The 13,985-nt window shown below is 33.6% G+C and overlaps 1 protein-coding gene across 1 annotated transcript in view; it reads left to right on the plus strand.

Annotated features, from left to right (window-relative positions):
• Positions 1-6,813: 6,813 nt before the first annotated feature.
• LOC148271516 (unconventional myosin IC-like) overlaps positions 6,814-13,985 on the plus strand; it is an 81,789-nt gene continuing 74,617 nt past the window's right edge. Inside the window, 1 exon segment of the mRNA XM_088241299.1 lies at positions 6,814-6,939. The gene's annotated coding sequence lies outside the window, so the exon portion shown is untranslated.

Consider the following 13,985-nt stretch of genomic DNA (forward strand, 5'->3'; position numbering starts at 1 on the left):
TGTTATTTATCTTTTTTCATTAATCCTGTAATGACGCGGGTAAGGTTATTTCATATCAATCAATAATGTTGATAAGCGCAAACATTTTGTATACATAAATATGTAGATAGGTATCTTGTGATACCAAAATCTATTCATTCTCTTTTTTTCATATATTACTTAACCACTTAAACCCGAGTGTTCATTCTACGTTAGATTTTATATTTATTTACTTCCGTAGGTACCAACCAAAATTAAAAAGCAGCGGGTTTATTCTTTGATTACTGGTATCTTTAATTACGTTCCAAATTTTTTCAGCTTGTGTTAGTAATCGGCAATATACAGATAAGTTCGTTTTTAAATTTGACAGCTGGCTTCTGTCTGTTTTGTAATTCATGTTGCCGTTCTAAATTATATTTAAGGCAAGTTTCAAATGGATTTCCATATACTTTGTCGATTCATTATTTGAGATCCATTGTTTATCGAAAATGATTGTTAAATATTTTCTAAAGAATGAATATCTAAATTTGTCGCAACAGAGAGCGATTTTGAGAAGAGAATATGGAAGTCGAGGCTTTTAAAGGGCTTTTGACCTGTCATTGGCTGATTTATGTGGCCACTTTACATACTGTGTAACATTCACCATTTTGTCTAGGTTTAAACATCCACATTTCCCCAAATTATCCATATGTTGACTTTTGTGACAAATTAAGATCTTAATAAAATCCAGCCCATCTACAAACATTTGGACATACTCAAAACATTGCTGAATAAATAATTTTTTTTAAACATCAAATAATTTCTGTCTGAAAGGGTTAACACGTTTTCATTCAGGGCATGTTTTTTAAAACTTTGACCAATATTTTATTGTTTTTTTTAACAATAACAAAAAACTCGGGTTGTGGTCCCGTGGCTAGCTTTGTGGACTCACGGATCAGAAGTCCGAGGTTCGAGCCCCACTCTACCCCAACTTAATTTCCATTTTCTAATAGTGATTAACAAATTACAACAGGGATGGAGAATACCTTAGAAAAGGGAATATGGAAGTCTAGGCATATACATGGCTTATGACCTGTCATTGGCTGGTTTAAGTGGCCACTTTACACACAGTGTAACATTCACCATTTTGCCTATGTTTGATCATCCATATTTCTTCATTCTGCCAATGACAGGTCATAAGCCCTGTAAATGCCTAGACTTCCATATTCCCTTTTCTAAGGTATTCTCCATCCCTGTTGTAATTTGTTAATCTTAATCACCCCCGTGAAATCCAGTATTTTGTCTACAAACATTTGGACAAACTCAAATATTGTTCTAATAGTGAGTTATTTACAACTCGTTGAAAATGGCCACCAAAATTTAAATATTTGGGCAAATTATAAGAGCGCTATTATTTATTTTTTCTAAAAAAAAAAACTAGTAAAATTATTTACAAAGCCACGTACCCTTTTACAATTACTTTCCACAGCACGCGAGATACTTGTACATACTTACTCGTATTTCATTCTTAATTTTACTCATTTAAAGGTTGTTCAAGACATCACCCAAAATTGTATGTTGAATTAAATCAGTAAGAAGGTTTAAATGGCTTTCCAACACAATCAGCTGACAGTGATTTGTACTTATTTACCAAAATGCCACATAATTTAGACACACTCAAAACATTGTTGATAAAAAAACATCACTTAACAAGTAAAGGTTTTTTGACACCTGCATTACAATTCAAGAAAGTATCCATCACAAATCACAATAGTATACCAACGAACTTTCTGATTACAAAGTATAATTTTATTTGAACAATCAAGTTTCTGGTTCATTCATAAATTATTCTAGTTTTTAGATAGGTAACGCCTTCTAGAAATGCTGTGTGAATACGCCTCATGTAAACTCCAATGAAAAATATATTATTTTCTCTGATTCTAGTTCACGCATACAATTCTATTAATTACAATACAACACTATTAATTATCATCATTTTTGTATCCATTTATTATTTATTTACAAAACAGTTCGCAAAAAAATAACAGAAAGGTAAATAAAAAAAATACAAGTGAATAGCATATTATGTAAATATGCAGACATCTTTATAGTGTTTTCTTTTATTTTTTTACTAGTGGACCCGACGGACGTTGTCCTGCTCGTACGTTGGCTTGCCTGCTATTAGCTGGTTGAACAAACGTTATTTCGTAAATAAGGAAATACGTTATTTATTTCGGACTTTTATGACCTATTTATATATTCGTGGATTAATTTTTCGTTTTATCTCCTCATGTGATTGGCTAAGAGGCCTTGTCGTGCTCACATAAAAATCGTGCAAAAACCACTACTCTAGAGCCTTTTTTTTGCATGGAGAAAATACGGGAATACGTGTTAATGAAGAAAAATCAAACCGCTTTTTACCCTGAGCCTTTTAAAATTATGACACTCAACTCATGCCCAACGCGAATTTAGTCATTCTTTAACCGTCAACCGTGTTTTAACTTGTTAATTCGAAACTAAAATAAATGAAAAGTAAAGTGCCGGTTGTGTCGTGAAAGCGTGCAATAACTCTTCGGATAAAAGGAAAATGACACTTCATTGATAAGTAGGTACCTAGGTACTTGTTTATGATTGAATTCCAAAACTAAAAATTATAAATATTCAAATATTGAATTCAAGCAGGTACCTAGGTACTTGTTTATGGTTGAATTCCAAAACATAAAATAATTGAATTTCAAATATACAATCCTTTTTGCAAATTTCAAACTTTGCTCTACTTATCAACAGTGGTGCATTTTGTACATGAATCCGTTTTTCAAAAATGTATTAAATGTCAGTTTAAAATTATTTAAGCATTACTAAAAATCCATTCAAAATAAGTTAATTTGTAGAAATTAAGAAATTGTCAGGAAATTAATCAATTCCGTCTCCATTAAAAATAATTGTTGTTAGTAAACGTTAAAATACAAACTTTTTATTATATATGTATTTTACATGCATTTTGGAACCCTGGAAAATCGATAAAAAACACATATATGCCTCTAACTTTTTTCCACGCAACATATTGAAGATGTTATTATTTATAAACCTTGACGACATAAATAAGAAAATTTTTCCAATAACCTGCACGTAAATCTGTCCAGCCATTTTCGAGTTTTTGCGAGACTAATAACGGTGATTAATATTATTATATATATATATTGTATTATTGCCAGTCTCCCTAGGGTCATTACCCTGTATAAGAGAGTTTTTTTTTCTTGCATGAGGATGTATTTATTAAAAAAAATTAAGTCAATATAAAATACATTTTTAAAGTACCTACTCGCATATCTTCAACCATATTTCAGACATTTAAATTTAAATATTTTTTTGCAACACATAACACACATAAATATTACTAGTGCTTACGCTTAGACATAAACTGAAATAGTTGTTGCCACAATTTTTGTGTTCTTACAATAGACATTAGTTCCTTTGACTCCTCCCGACCAATACACGTGTATAATGTTTAATATGTATGTGTGTTGTGTGTGCATATTATGCTAAAAGCCTTTTTTATTTTTCAATATCCCCATTTCATTACATCATAAATAAGTACGAGGTATCTATTTACCAGCATGATTTATGTGTATTTCAACATATTTTTCTATTCATTGTAAGTTTTTTATGAATCAGAAATACTTTTGTGTCGATATTGCGTGGGGTAAAATAAAGATGATGTTGCATGTTGGTACATCGTACAAATACGACTGTATATGTATCCTCCAAAATACGTGAAGAATCAATCGTACCTACTCCAGAGCCGCATTACGGACTTGCATTAGTATTTTACTTTTTTTTTTAAATCGCAAGACCCTTAAAACAAAGACATCATCATGCCCTTCTCTGCACCCAGTGGTGCATAGGGCACTGCATAGGTAAACAGAATGCGGCGTATTTCGATCATCTGCCGATGGTTATGCCTGTTGGAAGGGCTGCCGCTATGCCGAACAACATCGCTCTGGATGTTGATCTGTTCCATGTATCCGAAAGGGTTTCCCGGAACAGGATTCTCCTACTATTTTGACAAGAGTATCTTTATGTATTTTTCGTCTTTTTAAAGTAGTGCATCGAGGGGATCTTGACGAGGGGTCCTGTAGCTCAATCACGAATGACGTGATAATAATTTCTCATTATGGTTGTTTATCGTATTCGCGATCACAATGCAACATCCGTGGACACCTAATATAAAATGTCAAAATATTTACGTTTCACGACGTATAATCCTGCTGCGCAATCACATATTTGAATTTCACCGGTATAAATATGGAAAATATTCCAAAACTGCTATTTTTATTTATTTATTTATTATTTATCATGCTATTTATTGCATTTAGCCGGCGGTTGGCAAACAAAAAGTCAAGAAAAGCAATCGCCATAGTAATTGTAATTTAATTTTCACTTTTTTGTACTAGATAATTCTAACTATTTTGCAAATGCAAAATATTGTATTATTTTTTAAACAAAACGCCGATTTTTCGCCAGTGAACTATATTTATTTACGAGGAAAATAAAAACAAACCGACTTATTTATGACTGCGATATCTTAAGCCTGTTCATTATTGTTTATTGTGATCGCTCAAATGCTTAGCATGTTTTAAAGCACTTCGATTGTTATTTGAGATTGAATTACTGGGCTGGTATTCCAAACGCTCTCGAGGCCGTATTATCTCGTGTACACACAAAATACACGAGAAAAACTGTTTACCCGTGCCGCGAGAGTGGTTCAGAATAGCACCCTTGGGCTGCTATAAAATTGTTCAGAATACCCGCCCTGGGGGATTCGCTGTCAGCTGCGCATATTGGAAAGTTATCGAAAATATTACCAAGGAATACAAACTCTGCAGATTAAGGAGGGGAAAGAAGTATGTATGGACAGAGGCCAACACGTCGTCCCCACTCCTCAGAATCCTCTCATTGCCTCAAAGTACAAACAACTTACACAAATAATGACTAAAGAGTATTGTAGCTGACGCGCTACCGACGAGTTGGCAGGTCCACCACTTTTCACGAGGTCATCCCTTCCGCTGTTTGTAAGGCAGCGGAAACCGAAGAACGAAGCACACACTGATTTACTGGCGGCGGGAACCGAAGAGCGAAGCACACACACTGGTTCACTGCAGCGAAAAGCCGATTTGACTCGTAGTCCTGAAAAGGACTTTTAATTCCAAAGAGAGCGCAACGGTCGGGATCCGTAAGGTGAGAAGTCCAGAACTCAAATCCAAGGGCAGGCGAAGGCAGGCAGGCTTCTTGTAGAGTAGTCGGTATCAGCAGAGGGTAGAACGAGAGATGATTCAAACACGAGCGAAAGATTTAGACTGAATTATTAAATGGCGCTGCGGCCTTTTATACCCAATAAATAGGCCGGCTAATGGCGGGCGGGAGTTAGCCGACCAATCCCGTCGCAAGAGAGATAGCGCGCTGTCCCTCTCTCGCCACGCATAAGGATTACCTCCCCCCGCCACCCGCCCGCATTAAGGTGCAGACCGCGCGGTAAGAAACATGTACAGAACCGGGAATGATACACAAAAAAAAATATGTCATAGTATGAGTTTTTTCGAGTAAATTGCTATTTGCATATTAGGAAAAGAAATAATCAATTTGTGTGCTATGTAATTTTTTATATATATTTAATTTAGGTGTATAATAATTAATCATAATGTTATACTAGTAACTAAATTTATGTTAATCTGTAAATTTACCATCTAAACAAATAAAAATAAACAAAAAATTAAATGAAAACGAGAAAATGGCGGCCTCCGTGGTGTAGTGGTCAAGACGCTTGACTCACAGACGGAAGGTTCCGGGTTCGATTCCCGGTGAGAACACAAAAATTAAATGTGATTTTTCTCAAGCCTGGGTGTTCTGTGATGCAATTCACCGCTGTAATTGAGCCTCCTGGCCTGTTGTGGTGCAAAAATAAAATAAAATAATTTTTTTAAAAAGATACAAAAACACAAATACGTAAACGAAAAAAGACACATTTTATATATATAAAGAAACAAAATGAAGGTACGAAATATTGCATCGTAGAACTACCTTTTTAATCCATTGTACATTTTTGGCAGAAAAAATGCGCGAGAGCGACAGCCTGCCCGTCTGTCTCCGTGACAATGTCTCGGAACAAGGTCCTGTCCTACAAATTGCTGTGTACACGTGGACAACGGTCGAGTCCCGAAAAACAATATTGTATTTTTCACGTGTAAACGGGTTTTAAGAGCCCGGTGTTTTACAAGACACTCGCTTGCGCAGCGCGGTTTTAATTATTTCAACTCCGTTAAGCTCAGACGCGCTTTCTGCGTAGTATATAAATTTGGTGTATAAACACTACAATTATTAATATTCCAACACCGGCCCTGGCAAATATCCTTTTCCACAGACAAGGCGAATGCCCCCCACTAAAAGCAGAGCGGCAGGGCTAAACATGACTCAAACTTTTTTCCACCCGGCACAGCCTGTCCACTCATTCCGTCCTCTCGTCCAGTCCGGCTCCAACGAGCGAATCGCGTTGGTCGTCGCGAGTTCCCGCCAAACAATTTGACAGTTAATCTGCACACGTGTATACCTAAGTCGTTATTTAAATCCAAATGACACAGATATCAACATAAAACTTACACTTTTTAATTTGAAAAGTTCCTACCTATTAGTTGTCCTTGAAAATTATGCACAAACGGAACACCGCACCGGCTAATCCGATCTATTTTCAAATTTGACGTTTGTCAAGCGGCGAGTTCGTAAGATTGATCCAAGTGTTGGCAATGAAATAAATTAAACTTAAGTCAAACGTGTTGACTTCACGTCGAAAAGTTTATTTTGTGAATATCGTGTTGTGTAAATAATTTACATTGTCAAGTAGTGAAGACGCTGTTTTGTGTCGTGAGTCATGAGAAATAAATCACCAACGCGGACTTAAAGAGATCTTTTATTTTCCTCTTCGCACAGGTAAGAACAGTATAACAAGCATTTATTATTATTTATTCAAGAGTATTTGAAAAATTATTTTGCGAACGCCATATGCATAATTCAAAACTCTTGATTCTTCATACACATTTTTAAATGTATTTTTCACATTCAAATTTAAGCAAATTGCTTAGTGATAAATCAAAATAAATAATAATACTTAATTGAAAATTTTGTTTTTACAGAAGATACCAAAATAGGTAAGTAAGATGATTTTTTAATCAAATGCGCTTTTTAATGGCGAAATATTTTCTCTCATAAATTATTATTGCCGGATTTATAAAACAATATGGAATTAGCTCTTGGCGTATTTTATATTTGCTGGAACGAATTTCACGTTCAATCGATAATTAGAAAGGTCATTACAAATCGAAGAATTTAAAACGTAAAATGAATATAATAATAATCATCATCATTAAACCATTATCGGCACCCGGTGGTGCATAGAGTCTCGCATCGTTTAATCACATCCATGTATCTCGATCATCTGTTACAGGAAGGTAGGGTGATCAGTCTTACGTTTCAGGTGCCAGTCCGGGCTCAGTAAAATACTTCGATGAAAGTACTCTCACCACATATGTACATACCTGAGAAACTGTTTTAAAGACCGTGGGTCTTCCTATGTTTTTTTGACAATAAAAAAGTTACTCCAACAATCAGATTTTTAGGAGTTTGGTTTTATCTTTATTTTCATTTTTAAAATTTATTTAAAATTTGTTTGATTTCCATACAAATTTACTACGTACTGACCTGGCAGATTTGTCATGTATTTTTAAGGCTGCTACTGATTTTTATTTTGTATTGTTGTTTTCAACTTTGTACACTTTTTGTGTTTTTATCTTTTGTTTTCGTTCAATTTATTTATCCAGTTTCGATTATTCTTTTAAAAATATTTCATTTATTTTTTGTGTTCTCGTCTTATATAGCTCACGACTATGAATATTATTTTAATTATACTCTTTTGTAAAAGGTGCTTTGAACAAATAAAAAATATATACTATAAAATATGTATTAAATTGTTGCTAGTCAGAATCTAACTGGAATCACGCTGGGAAAATAATGATTATTGATCTATCTCAGAAAAGGTCGCTGATCTTTTCTTTACAATAATAAATAGCAGAATGTTTAAATATGGACAGAATGGAGAATGTTACACAGTGTGTAAGGTCAATAGTCCTAAAATGCCTAGACTTCTGTTTTTTGTGTAATGTTTTTTTTTATTAATGAAAATAAATATTTGCGTTCTTATGATTTACCAAATAATTTATTTTAAGGGCAATTTCCAACGAGTTGCAAATAACTCACTATTAGAAAATGGGAATCAAGTTGAGGTAGAGTGGGATTTGAACCATGGACTTCTGGACTCTTCTTTCTGTCGCTTCTTTCTGTGTCCAGGCGGATGAATAAAAAAATCTATGTGTGAAATAGAACAATGGACGAGTGTTTTTGACTCGATTGCTGCTCTCGGGAAAATCCTGACTAAGGAAATCGAGTGAAAATACGTAATGGTTGACGTTTTTTCCAGAGCCAAATGCAGCATAGTTCGATCATCTGTGTTATGAAGATGAGGTGATTAGTCTAACGCTTCAGGTAACAGTCTAGAAACAATGAAGTATTACAATTCAAGAAACCTTTAAAATCAATATTTCATCTCACCCTGCCAGAAATCGAACCGAGGACCTCAAGAATGGTCGGCGAACACGTCCACTACACAATGAGGCAATTTTATCTCCACTCGATTTCCTTAGTCAGGATTTTTACCTGAGAGCAGTCATCGAGTCAAAAGCACTCGTTCAGGGTTCTGGTTCTTTTTCACACATAGAACTGTATTTTGAAAAGGATATGCGATGCCAGACATTTTTGATGAATAGAAAATTTGAATATTTTTTCCCTGTTTAAGACAACCTAACGTCGTACCAATTGTGTCTTACTAAAACCGACAAAATCGACGTTCCGCTGTCCCGATTTCTGCACCCCACAACAGAACCAATTTTTTTCCTTTGTTTAAGCAAAATTATTATATAAATTTTATATTTGAAGCACTAACTTTGTGGTTATTCTTTATTATCTAATAAATTAAACTACTTTGTTTTTAACTTTACTATCCTTTAAAAAAGGACTTGATTTATTTGTTTCATTGCAAGCATACTGATAAATTAAAATGGGAAAGAATTAATTAGTTAAGTAAACCTTGAGAAAGAAGCTTGTTTAGCTTTGAAACCGGTTGGTGGAAAAAAAAATATTAGTGGTTAAAAACAAAGCTGTTTTACTTATTTTATATTTCCGTATTTTATCTACCTTTTCTGTATTCCATAAAAAAAAACATATTTATATACCATACGTCCAAAGACGGCAAATAAAACTGGGCGCTTTTGTGGGTTTTTGGATGAACCTAGCTTCCATTAGAAACAATTAATCAAAAAACCAAAATAATTGAGACACGCTGATGGTAAACATTTATACTGTGTAAAACACTGCTCTAGTACCATTATCCAAGGAGAAAATACGAGAATACGTCTGTGTCAAGAAAAGTGGGATCGCATTTCCTTTTAATCCGCTCGGATACTTTATAATACCTATTTTTCTTCGTCACAAGTCAAAAAGCACTAAAGCTCTTAAATTGATTATTTTTGTGACCGATACAGTCAAAAGTATCTTCGATTCTCGGAGTATATTATAGATGCAGAATTAGTTTCTTGCGGGGCTTCGCAGTAATTTCCTAGCGACATTGATTAATACGATTAAAATAATAGACAACGCAAAAGCCATATTTCACTACATTTATCGTGTCTTCGAAGTAAGCAAACATATCGTCATAATTATTATCCGTCTATTCAACGATACCGTCGCGTCGTGGTCGTTTCACACGAAAGGAGGAAAAAATATTCAAATGAATCTCAATAAGAATGAGTTTCACCATTGACATATTAATAAATAGACATGCCCTGAGCTCTTAAAAATGACGACACTCAACTCATGCCCAAACGCTCAATGAAAGCATCCACCCCTTTCCCGAAACTGTTCATAAAGACTTGAGTCTTTCTTCAGTTTCGCATATCAATATCAATTTTTTTTAAAACTAATTAAGCGAATTTTAATATTTCTTTAAAATCAAACCGCGAAAATAACAAAACAAATAAACTTTAAAAACTTTCATTGTACCCCTCACTGCAGTATTGTCAGTTTGTGATCAATCAAATACACATGGTCAGCACAATCACCTTTTTCTAATTTCCCAGTATGACAGTGGAGGAATACAGTGTTAGTTCCAAATTGAGACCGCGGCTGCACGCTCGAGATCCCGCATCGGAAAGGAAGAAGAACGTAGTAACACAAACAAATCAATCAAACGACACGAAACCCAAATACATATAGGAAGCATTAGAATAATTTGCCCTATACAGCATGCACTCAATCAACAGAAGAAAAACAATACGTATCTATAATAAATCACAGAGGAACATCAAATTATCAAGACACTACCGGCAAAATCCTAACACAGATCCTAACATGATCCCTATCGAACTCAGGTGAAATTACTTTTCGTCATAGTACTGAATTCCTCGCAAAAACCATTTTCCTAATACCAACAGTAGAAACAATCTTATGCAAAGACCTTAATCGTCCTAACAATCTCACAGACCTTAAAGCAGACAAAACGGGTCTTAGAGCATGGTCGGCGCGTGGTTCTCTTGAATTAGTCTACTATTTAGATTTGTAATTTACCATTTCCCTTCTATGGGACAAGAACAACACAGACGGACAAGAGTTCAGTTCAGACAACCAATGCTAGTACCCAAGTATGTATCCTTTTATCTTAAACTGATTTAGTACTCATGGTAGGCCTTTACCCAGTTCCTCCCATTTTTCTACCCATTCGCTCACAAAATGAAAAAATGCTTTTACGTTAGTTGGATTAGCCAATAAGCTTGGATTCCACATCGGCCTCGTCACCTCTGTCAAGCCGTTACGCTCAGTCATATTTACATTTATATACCGATAACCATAGAACTAAGTATGGTTTTCATTCCCATATGCCCAGAATTCTTAGGTCTGCCAACAAACATACCAGTCTTGATTTCTTTGATAACAAGTTGTCTTCTTTCAAATGATCTCTGGATCAAATTTAATTATAAACACCTCTCTCCCGCTTCCACTCCCTCTAAGTCTACTCAATACCATTTTGTCTTTCTACTTTCCTTTATACTTTAAAAAAATATATATAAATATGTCCTTAAAAATGCGCATTGGGCGTAAATATAAATAAATAAATCTACAGCCTAACGCGTATTTGGTCGTTTTTCAACCGCTAGGCGTGACATTTAGAATCGAAACAAAAATGCCTACTTGTAACATGAAAACGTACAATTTTTTTTCAGATAAACATTGTAAAAAGGATGGTGTAACTTTTCATTGGTAAATATTTGTTCATGATAAATTACCAAAGCTTAAAACAATTTATATTCAAATATAAATATTATTTTTCGCAAACTCCAAACTACACCTAGCGGTGCAATTGCAAAGAAATTACGTTGGATCACTGATAGAAATGCGTTTTCAAAATATAATTTACTTCAGTTAATATTCAAAAATCAATAAAGTAACACTCGTGGTGTAATAATCAGTGCGTTTGCCTACCATTCAAGAGGTCTCGGGTTCGATTCCCGGCATAGTTGATATGAAATATTTATTGAAAAGGGTGTTTTCACACAAGAATATTTCATAGTCCCTGGACTGGTACCTGAAGCGTAAGACTGATTATCTTACCTTCATGTAACAAAAAATATCAAGATGCGCTGCGATTGGTGTACCAATGCAGTGCCCTATGTTCCATTAGGTGCGGTAAGGGAAATGTTAATGATGATGAGTGTTATATTTTTTTCAAAAATCCAGTGAAAATAAATAAATGGGTCGATATTATAATGAATTTAAGGAAAGAATCTGATTGGGATCCACCAAAAAATTCATGTTGATTGTTAACGTTAAAATAAAAACTTTTTTGTGTACTAAAAATGAGTATCCTTAAATTTTTGGTAGCATATGCATGATTGTTGAATGCAGCCTTGGTTTAAATAAACTTAGTAACTATGGGTATGTTTTCGTGTCACTACTTTTAAAAATATTTTACTCAATAGGGCATGTCTATGTATTGAATGTCGATGAGTTTTACGAAACGCCTACGACAAATTGGTCTAATGAATTTATCAGCATACCTATTTTTTTCTTATTGAAATGCACGTTTTAGATATCCTATAGTGGTGCATAGGGCTCTGAAAAATCACACTCGTTTACATATTCATGAACTTATCAAGGCTTTTTAGGCTGTGCCCGCGTTAAGCCATAATAATTTACAAGAATAATCAATAAATTAAATTATAATAACATGTCGTGCAATAGAATAACAAAAAGTATCCAGAAACCCTACATTATACTAGATACAAATACTAGATTATAGACACTTCTTTTAAATTAAGGCTGTAGTCTGATGAAAAGTAAGGAAATCATGGATTTTTCCATTCAAAAATAAAAAATAAAATAAAATTTATGGAAGAAATAATTTAACTTAGAATTTCCGAAAAATACCATACAATTTTTGTGTTTTAAATGATTTTTATTGTTTTTAATGAACAAAATTTAAGTTACATTGAAAACTATCCGTTTTCAATTTATTATGTTCAAATTATTTGAACAAATTGTGCTTAAAAATGTTATTTTAATATAAGTGCCAATAACCTATGTTTATTCTCAATTTTAAGAGGCGTAACCGGCCGGTCGAAAAATAATTATATTTTAGTTAGAAAGTATATTTTTTATCAATAACGCCTTAGAAAATGATTGTTCCTTTATTTTTTTAATGTTGCAATTTTGAAATAACGGCAAAATCGTATGATTTCCTAACTTTTTATCAGATTACATACAGCCTTGGGAAAGCGAGCTAAGAGAAACATGACTTTTAGTCAAAGGAGCTTGATCTATTTCTTATTTAAAATGTAAAGCCTACTTCTATTGTCCACAAGGACAGTAATTAAACTAATAATACACGTAATATAAAATATCTATGAAAATGGGTAATGGAGATGAGTTTTAAACAGATTTTATGAAAAAGCTAAGTGGATAATATGGTGATATGATATGAATGTGTTTGTTGATATTTTTTGAAATTGTTTGATATGATGACTCAAATAATAAGACTACCGGACTATATCTGTGATTAATGTAAAATAAACTAATAAACTCATAAAAACAAGAATATCAGTACTTATTAACGTAATTCGCTTTTGTTTTCACGCTGTTTTTGTGTTTGAATACCAAAAAATTGCAATTTTTTGTTTTTTTCTGAATCACACCACCAAAGAACGTGGTGTATGAATTATTACGTATCCGGTTTTATTCAATGTCTTTGTCATTATTCACTTTAATATTATAATTTCTAGGTCACTTACTTCACAACGCATGTGTTTAATGTTCCAAGCAAATTATTCAACTAAATTACACATTTTATTTTTTATTTGTTTTGATGAAAAAGCATTATACATTCCAACCATTTTTTTATTTTTTACAACTATTAAATGCGTATTCATTCACCGAAGAAGCGTGTCGTGATCATCTGAATTTCAATTATAAATATTTTTTTTATTTGACTACCAATTGAAATTTATCTCAATTTCAACTGTATATTAGAATTGTAATTATGACATATTTTAGAATCATTTTCTTAAAAAAATACCTAAAGTAAATATTTCCGTTTTTATGACAACACAATTAATTCAATTATGGGACCATTTTCTTTTTGTCGTGAATAACCTTGTTCGAGAATGGGAAACAAGTTGTAGTAAAACGGAGTCCCAACCTCGGCCCTCTCAACCGCGAGTCCGCGACACTACCACGGGACCGCAGCCCGTATTATAATCCAAATTAAGAAATTATTGCGAATATAGCAAACAGATTATTGAAAACAAACTTTTTCTGTGCCTGGGACGCGATTACAAACGCTATCTTCATCGCTACATATCGAGACGTACTTAATG

Source organism: Micrasema longulum, unplaced genomic scaffold, assembly GCF_059751315.1.
Source record: "Micrasema longulum isolate JH-2025_06_02 unplaced genomic scaffold, ASM5975131v1 h1tg002826l, whole genome shotgun sequence".
Taxonomy (NCBI): domain Eukaryota; kingdom Metazoa; phylum Arthropoda; class Insecta; order Trichoptera; family Brachycentridae; genus Micrasema; species Micrasema longulum.